The following is a 10,252-nucleotide window of genomic DNA, read 5'->3' as shown; positions in this document are numbered from 1 at the left end:
CTTACATGATTAGACTATTTTAATCTTCATCCTTAACTTGTTTGTAATAAGAATAACTCCAACCTTCTCCCTAGTACATTCATTACGAACTCTATCTATTTCGGTATGTCTAAAGATCCATCTTAGAACTTTAATCTTAACCACATTCATCTTAGAGACATGTTGCACTATTATCACCCAAATACTCACTATTGTATGCCATGACATGTTTTATCATAGTATAATACCCTTTAAATTTATATGGAATCTTACTATCACATAATACTCTTCGTGCATTTCTACATATAATTCTACAGGCAATTGATGTGCGCTATCTGCACACGGCAAAGTGCATTATCATATCAAGTAATAAAATAATGAGTATAAGTATCAATACTGGGGACTTAATTATGAATATAATTTGTAGAGTTTGACTAATGTTTAGCAAATAAACATTGTTTCTTTGTTATAAATAAAGAGTAAACTAAATTGAAAGCAATAATAAAAGTGATTAATAAAATTTATCAAAGGAAGAATCTATTTAGGTGTTGAATCCCCCTAACAAATTAAAAACATTGTGAATCAAATAGCAATTAAGTCAAACTCAAGAGATGAATTGGCATTTCACAATTTTAGGTAAAAGCCTTAGTCAAGTGATTAAATCCCTAATTCCTAAGAGGAGGGAAAAGAATCTCTTTTCAAACTCACTCACTTAGGTCAGGCATTAAGATTAAGAAACTTATATATCAAAAAATCTTATAGATCTATCTCTAGTATCCCAATCAATTCCTAATCTTAAGAGTGATCAATTCATAAATAGTTATCTCTAATCAATTTATGAAAATAATACTCAATCAATACGTCGACTTATCAATTGAAAACTCATTTCTTAAGAAAACTTAAAACTCGATTAAGAAAATTTCTTAAAATACCCATATTGTTCTTTCCCAATTAAAAATGAAAAAATTATCAGTATTTTTATTAAGAAAATTTCTAAAATATTGTTACGATGAAAGAGGGTTTTTATAACAAAAGTCCACCGATAGCAATTTAAAAAAAATCCCAAAGGTTGGTATCTTTAACCTTGAAATCTTTCAAAATCCCAACCTTATTATGAGGCAATACTAAAATACACCGCCTCAACAAAATTCAAACACTTCATTATTGAAGATACAAGACTAGATCCTTCTTACTCTACTTGCCATATTCTAAAGGTTCTCCATCCTTTAGAATAGGGTCAAGACTTGTACAAACCATAAAGCTTTTCTCATCTCCTTTCAAAATAAAAAATCAACTAATGCTTAACCTACAATTATTGGAACTAGCAACAAGTATGGTTTAACATTTTTCTTATCCAAAAAAAAAACAAACTCTTCCTTGGATTTTTTACCTAGACACTACACTCAAAGTCCAAGTTGTCCTTATGGTCCACCTTTCAATGGTAGAACTACTTTAGTTCAATGCCTGACCTTTTTATTCAGAAGTGAAAGAGTCATATGACCTATTTAAAGCTCACTAGAAACCTGCTGAATCAGAATTCATATTCTTCCCTTTGTTTCTATTCAGTTTTAAATTTTTCTTATCATGCGTAATGCAATGGGATTATAACTATACTAACAGTTATGGTATAGCCACACTAATCCGAAAATTCAGAATAATATGGTGGGACTCCTTTAATGTCCCAAAAAAACCCTAAAACTAGCAGTGAAATAAATACTCATAAATCAGGGATGTATAATGAGCGACCATTCTACTTCGGCGTTCTTGGCACAAAAATCCCATGTTAAGACCTTGCTCGCTACTACTAATCGATGAAGACTATTTTGCAATAATGTCCAAAATAGATCCAGAACTAGCCAATCTAAAGACTCATCATCATCTAAGCCCATAATCAGTCTAGGTGACGATAATGAAGACAACTACTTTAGGACTTTTCCAACTATAGATAAAATGTAAAAAACTTTGTATAGCCCAATGAGCCTGTATATATTTAACTTTAGATTAATGGACTAAAAACCCAACAGGGCAATCCAAAAAAGTATATTGTACCAAACTTTTAAGTTTCACAGATTTTTACTTTTATTTTTAAATTATGTCTCCTATCGACACAAGAGGATAAAGAAAACTCCACATGAATATGAATTGGTATCCTAATCTCTTAGGACCACTCCATGTGAAGATGAGTTGGCGCTCACCTCCAGTCATGGGGAAGAACACCCTAGGACTTTTATAAAAGGGAGAAACCAAGTAAGAGGATGGGAGAAGTTAGTTCCAAAAATTCCAAAGAGTAGAGTCTCATCTCTTAAGTTTATTGTTTATAACTTTTAGAAAGAATTTCATTTTCTTCTCCTTTTAAAAATAAACACTATACTTCCTCCATTGTATATATTTTTCTGTAACAAGAAGAACCAGGAATTTGAAACCTTTGTAAATTTTGATTAGTAAAGCTTGGAAAATTACTATTACCACCACCCCCCCCCCCCCCCCCCCCGTGAGGATTGCCATAATTTACAGTCCTACCATACATTTTTAAAAGTAAATTAATAGCCCTTTAACGTTTGTTTTCGTCAACCATTATCTCATTTCGTCTCAATTCCATCGAAGGACTTAATTGATAACTAAGATTTTCAATTTAGTTCTTACATTTATTATTAAGTATTAAGTTCATCCAAACTTTAATTTTTATTTTGATGTAATTAAATTAGAGAACCTAAAACTATAATTTTAATTATTTTTAAAAACTAAAAATAAATTAATTCAAATCTACCTAAACCCAACGCTACTAGTGACGGAGACCGAGCGACTCTACTGCTAATGATCGAGCGACGTTATTTGGTTTGTCATTTTATCAAGTGATGTAGTTTTATTTTTATAATAATCAACTTTCTTTATTTTTTTAATTGTATGTTTTTCACTAAAAAAATGTGAGAAAGTAATTTTAAAAATAAAGTGAGAAAAATAAAATGAATTATACAACAAAGTGGAAAAAAGAAAAAAAAAAGTTTTTCTTAAACACCAAATTAAAGTTTAGAGAGTTTTGCTTAGTAACTAGAGTTAAAAATATTAATTTTATTATTTTTTGTTAAAAACTAAGAAGATGAAATTATTCTAAAATTAAACTTAAATTTGACAAAAATTTAATTTTGGATGAATTTAATATTTAATAATAAGTTTAAGGACTATATTAAAATTTTTTGTTATAAATTAAGTCCTTTGACCAAATTGGCAAACAGAAAAACAGAGAGAGGGCGGGTAATATTTGACGGAAGCAAGCATTAAGGCGATATTAATTCACTTTTAAAATGCAGGATTGAACTTGTAAATTATGGTAATCCTCCAGGGGGTAATAATAATTTTTCCATAAATCTTTTAGTACTTGACTAAGAAAAGCATAGAAGACTTCCTGATCAAGTGTCCCAATTGTGAATATCTCTCTTCACGCTCGTAATAGAAAGCTCATGCCCAAGAAGATCAAGTTTTGCAAGTATTTTTACAAACTCTACAAAACAAGTGTCTTTCCATTCTCTTTCTTTTTCTAAAATATTTAATTTTATCTTCTTTACTATTTCAACAATTTGTAAGTTCTCTTATCTTTCTTAAACCATTTTAATTCACCCCCTCTTGTGTGTTTTTGATATTTTAGTTTAATTACTTAAGCTTTTGGTATGATTTTGTTATTAAATTTTTAAGGCACTTAATTTTATGAACTTATGTCTTGTAAAGAATGAGAGAATGATAGAAAAATGACGAAGTGATGATGGTTCATTGCAATTGGTTTAGCACCAAATATGAGTGGAGTTATAGGAGTGACATTTGATATATATATGTATATATACACACACAAGGACACCAGAAGGAGACAAAATTAGCTATTGTAATTTAATGAATACAAATGAAAAATATGCACAATTTTCTTATGCACGGGATCCTCTATTCTAGAGATATGTACAGAGCATACTAGGATTATAGTTCAAGTAAGGAGAAATGCCTTTCACGGTCGTGAACTCTTTTCACAAGCGTGAATGCTGAGATTCACGGGAGAGATTTTTGTTACACGACCATGAAACTTCACTCTTAATGGGCATGAAGAATTCTTCAGGGGCGTCAAGCTACCTGTTTTACTTTAACTTATGATTTTAAAGAAATTCTTTTAAATCTTGCATAAAAACACATAGAGACAAAATACTAAAGACATTTAATGATTATTTATGACCATTAAAATAGTTTTGGAAACCTTAAGGTTTAACAAAAGTAATTAAATGGTATACAGTACCAAGATTTATATTCAAAAGTCAAAAATGAAGTTAGTTTCTCAAAGATAACGAGCCTTGCACCACCATCACCTATAAAATCCCCATGTTAAAGATCGAAGAGCTGAGCCAATAACAATCGAGAAGAAGAAGATAACTACGATACAAAGAAGATGAAGTTGGTTCAATTAGTTGATGATGATAAAGATAAAAATAATGATAAAGATGATTTTACTGATAACGACTTAGATTCGAGGTAAAAAAAAAACCTCACCTTAGTGGAGATTGAAAGTAAGAGTGATGATATCTCACGTTGACTTGTTTATGGTTTGAAAAATTGATTTCTTGTGTGTTATAATAAATCATTAATTTTCTTGTTTATATTATTTTTTGATTTTTATAAATAAATAATTTATCTTAGAATAAGTTCAGGTGAAGTTTGCTTTTAAAAATTAAGTTTGATTCTTTGTTTATCTAGCTTGAGGACAATAAATAAATAGAAAGAGCAACAAATAGGCAACATAATAATACTAGTTCAACATCAACAAAGTGAACTGACAAATATTACAATTATTATATAAATAAGCATAATGTCAACTCACTTAACTATGGGTTAATCCTAAGTTAATTGCATCTATATGGATTCTTTTCACTTAGAGCATTCTTGTGCAATATCTTTAGAAATATCTAAAGACCTTTAGGCCATTAGCTTACACCTTCCCTTTCTATCTATATTTATTCTAATATGTTCTACTTTTCTAACTAGTGTGTTTAAAGGCCTATGACTTACACGACTAAACCATTTTAATCTCCCTTTCCTTAATTTGTTTATAATAGGAACAACTCCAACCTTCTCCCTAGTACACTCATTTTGAACTCTATCCATTTCGATATGTCTAGGCATCCATCTTAGCATTTTAATCTTGACCACATTTATCTTAAAGACATGTTGTGCCTTTATCACCCAATACTCACTATTGTACGTCATAGCATGTGTTCATCAAAATGTAATACCTTTTAAATTTATATGGAATCTTAATATCACATATTACTCTTCGTCCATTTCTTCATATAATTCTAGAGGCAACTGATCCATGCTATCTGCACATGACAAAATGCATCGATCGTATCAAGTAATAAAGTAATGAGTATGAGTATTATTGCTGGGGATTTAATTATGAATATTATTTTTAGACTTTGACTAATGTTTAACAAATAAAATGTTGTTGTTGATTTGTTGTAAATAAAGAGTAAACTAAATTGAAAGCAATAATAAAAGTGATTAATAAGATTTATCAAAGGAAGAGTCTATTCAGGTGTTGAATCTCCCTAACAAATTAAAAACTTCGTGAATCAAATAGCAATTAAATCAAACTCAAGAGATGAATTGGCATTCCATAATTTTAGGTAAAAACCTTTGTCAAGTGATTAAAGTTCTAATTTCTAAGAGAAGGAAAAATAATCTCTTCTCAAACCCATTTACTTAGGTCATGCATTAAGACTAAGGAATTTATATACTAAAAAATCTTATAGATATATCTCTAGTATCCCAATCAATTCTCAATTCCTAAGAGTGATCAATTCATAAATAGTTAACTCTAATCTTTTTATGAAAATAATATTCAATCAATACGTCGACTTATCAATTGAAATAAACAATTAAACAATCAAAGGAATAAGACAACTCAAAGGAAAGATCTAATTGTATAAAATTGAATTAATCCATATAAAATAAGTTAGGGTTCATCAATAGCCAAATAACAAAGAGATTTAGTTCCTACGCATTTGCAATAAAGAAAGAAGAATAATGGAAAGAAGATCTTAAATTATTCATGGATGAAAAACAATGAAAATTCTCGAACTTGAATCTTCAAATCTTGAAAACAAAGATGGAATTGATGTTTCTTCCGTGAATAATCTTGAACAAAACTCTAGAAATTGAAAGAAATTAAATTGCTAAAGTTTTCTCTCTCTAAAAGTAATGTAAAAGTTGGAATCCCCTTCAAATAAATCGTAAAACCTTTAAAGAACAAAAATAAAACACTTGACACGGCGAGCACACGGATAACCACATGGTGGTGTAGCATCAAACAACTTTCACTAATGCGAAATGTGAACAAGTTACACAACCAAGTCACATGGGGGTGTAAGCTCCTCGTGTGAATTCTTCTAGCTTTAGGTGTTTTTTGATCGAAGCACACGTGAAGACACACGTCGGTGCAAGCTTCCCGTATGGAGACATCTAGCTTCAGACTCTTTTAGCAACTTATATGGGCAAGTCACAGGGGATTATTTGCCCTTATAAATCAAGAAGGGTAGTTGAATTGGTGAATTGAAGGAATTATGGGAAATTAAAATTTTGCTAAAGGATAGAGAGTATATAAAGAGAGAAGAACATAAGAATTTAGTGGTTTGAGTGTTAACAAACCCTATGTCCACTCTCCAATTCTTAATTGGGTATTCACTATATTTTCACTCTTTACAATAGGAGTTTTCCCAAGCTCACTCTCAACTTAGTGTTTTAGGGCTCACACCAAACCTTACAACTTGTGTTTTATGGCTCACACACAATCTTCACAAGAGTTTTATCTAGGCTAACTCTCAAATCCAAATCTAAGTATTTTGGCTAACACTCAAAACTTACAAGAGCATTCAAGATCTTAGAACAATTAAGATTGTAAGAATTAATGGCAAGAATAGAAAAAATTGAACGCACAATATAAAATCTCTTAAACTAGTTAATAACTAACTAAACTAACAACCAATAAATAAATGCCAGCTCATAAGTGCCACTTCCATTTCCAAAAATTGAACAACTAATTACAACAAAATGTTAAATAGACTAAGTTATGCACCTTGAACAAATAAGAAATTAATTTAGTAATATATAAACATGGATAAAATTAGAGCTTGATGGAAATCCCTCATGCACAACATAAAGGTTTATTGTACTAAGGTCCAATTTAATGATTTTATAAAAATATCAGCAAGCCAGGTCATGATCAGACAAATGCTTAGGTAGCATAGATCTCTCTTTGAACTTGTCATTCACCCTGTGATAGTTAATCTCAGATGCGTGCTATGTATATGGAAAATAGTAATTTTGAGAAAAAAAAAGGTAAATAAATGTAATTATATATTATTGAAATTAAAAAAAAATTAATATCTTGGTCTATTGTAAAAACAAAGCTACTTTAAATTATCTAATCATCTAAACTTATAAATGGATCTATCGCAGATTTAAATTCTATAAAATATAAAATCTTTTTTCATTATGAAATAAAAATAGAATAACTATCTATTTAATCTAATTTAAAGCAAAGAGTCAAATTGTTGGATATACTTAATTATTTGTGACTATCAAAATAGGTTTATGAACCCTCAAGGTTCAACATTACATTTCCTCCATTGCACTTTAATCAGATGGCTAATATCCTCTTCACAACCCTTTTCTTATTAAAGGATTGATTCAACGTATTTTAAGTGTGCAATATTGCTACTCATCTAAGCTTACCCATAACTTATCCATACTATTACTTTCTTAAACTTACAATTTATATATCCAGTCTTTATTCCATTTACTTTGATACCCTTTATCTTTAGTGCACTTTTTTGAAGCTCCAACTTGCTATTTCATCATGTTTAAGTCTTATATATCAGTACTATATTAATAAACATCATACATTAAAAGTTGTCCTTTATGCTTTCGGTTCATCCATGACCAAAGTAAAAAAGGTAACTTGGTGTAATTTGACTATGATAGGGAAGTCATGTCACAAATCCCATTAACAACATATAAATTTGAGTCTAAGAAAGTCATGTCTTTATTAAACTTGAGTCTAGGGTTATAATCACGTTGAGCTAACTCACGAGCTACTCAGGATCAATTCAAAAAATATTCAAGTTTGACTCGACGTTAATGGGACTAAGCTCAAGTAGCTTAACGAGCTGAGCTCAAGCTCCAAAATATTCAATTCGAGTTGGTTTGCGAGCCTAATCGAGCTTAGGACTTGAATTTGTAACTTCATTAAGATTTATAATCATTATTCAGTAGACTGAATATAGACATATATGTTCATTTGATTCCTTTATAATATCAATATATAAATAAAATGTGTAAACATACATAATATTAATTATTTATATTTAAACTTTACAAATTAATTATTTTATTATCATATATATGATAGATCTTTTTATAAAATATATATAATCTTATATAAACATTAATAATCATGTGTATATTAATAATTAAGAAACTAAATCTAATAATTAAACATAAAAAGTTAAATTTATTCTAATAAACCCGAGCTCGAGTTTAAGATTTTCAACAATCGATTCAAGCTCGTCTAATTAGGACCGAACACAAGCTTGAGTTCTTTAAAAGTTGACTCCATTTGACTTATTTACACCCTTACTAACTATAACTAGCTATATTGATAGTTGGCTCTCTTCACTTATATGCTCCTTTAACATTTTATATTTGAACTCCCACTTTCCTCTTTCAAGTGAGCACTGGATGCTTAAAGTTGCCACTTGAAGTAAAAGCCTTTAAATACTAGTAAATTGAAAAATCATCAAATTAGACTAATTGACAAATCATAAATTAAATCAGATCAGTCAATAAACTAAACTAATCAACAAATCATAATTTAAACTGCATTAACCTGTAAACCAACTTAATATTCAAACCATCAATTAAACTAGATCAATTGGTTAACCAAAATAATCGACAAATCATCACTTAAACCATATCAACCGATAACTTAATATTCACATCATCGATTAAATTGGGCCAACCAGCTCTAATACTTTGAACTATCTATAGTCATAGGTTCTAAAAGAAAATGAAAGAAGTTAAGAAAATAACTAATCTCAACCTTGCATATTCATGTATCAAAAGGCTAAAGAGTATTATTTATAAAATCTCTTAAACTAGCTAATAACTAACTAAACTAACAACCAATAAATAAATGCCAGCTCATAAGTGCCACTTCCATTTTTAAAAATTGAACAACTAATTATAACAAAATGTTAAATAGACTAAATTATGCACCTTGAACAAATAAGAAATTAATTTAGTAATATATAAATATGGATAAAATTAGAGCTTGATGAAAGCCCCTCATGCACAACATGGATAAAGGTTTATTGTACTAAAGTCCAATTTAATGATTTTATAAAAATATCAACAAGCGAGGTCATGATTAGACAAATGTTTAGGTAGCATAGATCCCTCTTTGAACTTGTCATTCACCCTGTGATGGTTAATCTCATATGCTTGCTATGTACATGGAAAATAGTAATTTTGAGAAAAAAAGGTAAATAAGTGTAAATATATATTATTGAAATTAAAAAAAATCCTAATTAATATCTTGGTCTATTGTAAAAACAAAGCTACTTTAAATTATCTAATCATCTAAACTCATAAATGGATTTATCGCGGATTTAAATTCTATAAAATATAAAATCTTTTTTTATTATGGAATAAAAATAAAATAACTGTCTACATAATCTAATTTAAAACAAAGAGTTAATTTACTTCATAAATTTTTATCGGATTAGATTTTAATTTTTTAATAAATAAGCCTAAAACTTATATTCAAACACCAAATCGATCCAAATTTTATAACATAGATCTAGAGAAGAGCATGAATTGGGTATGTGCATATTTATAAATAAGGGAATATTGGAATCATCTTTTTCTCTTGATTCTAATCAAAACTCTAATAAAAATTTAATCTTTTTTGGTTAACATCAATTCATTCTTAAATTTCAGTATTTTTCCAATCTTCTATTTCAATACTTCTCTGATCTGATCTCTTTTTCTTTTTCCAATTAGAGATAATTAATGATGGTAGAATTGGGAGAAATAGAGAGTGATGATAGATAGAATGATGGTTATGGACAATAAGAGCAGTGATAGTAGATGAGAAATTGTGTAAAAAACAATAGTTAAAATTCTGCTAAACAGTAATGATAAAGAATAATGTTTAATTTGAGTCCCGATTGTATGGTCAAAG

This window comes from Ricinus communis, chromosome 9, assembly GCF_019578655.1.
Source record: "Ricinus communis isolate WT05 ecotype wild-type chromosome 9, ASM1957865v1, whole genome shotgun sequence".
In the NCBI taxonomy this organism is placed as follows: Eukaryota; Viridiplantae; Streptophyta; class Magnoliopsida; order Malpighiales; family Euphorbiaceae; genus Ricinus; species Ricinus communis.
The sequence above is the reverse complement of the archived record's forward strand: the minus strand, read 5'-3'. Positions refer to the sequence as shown.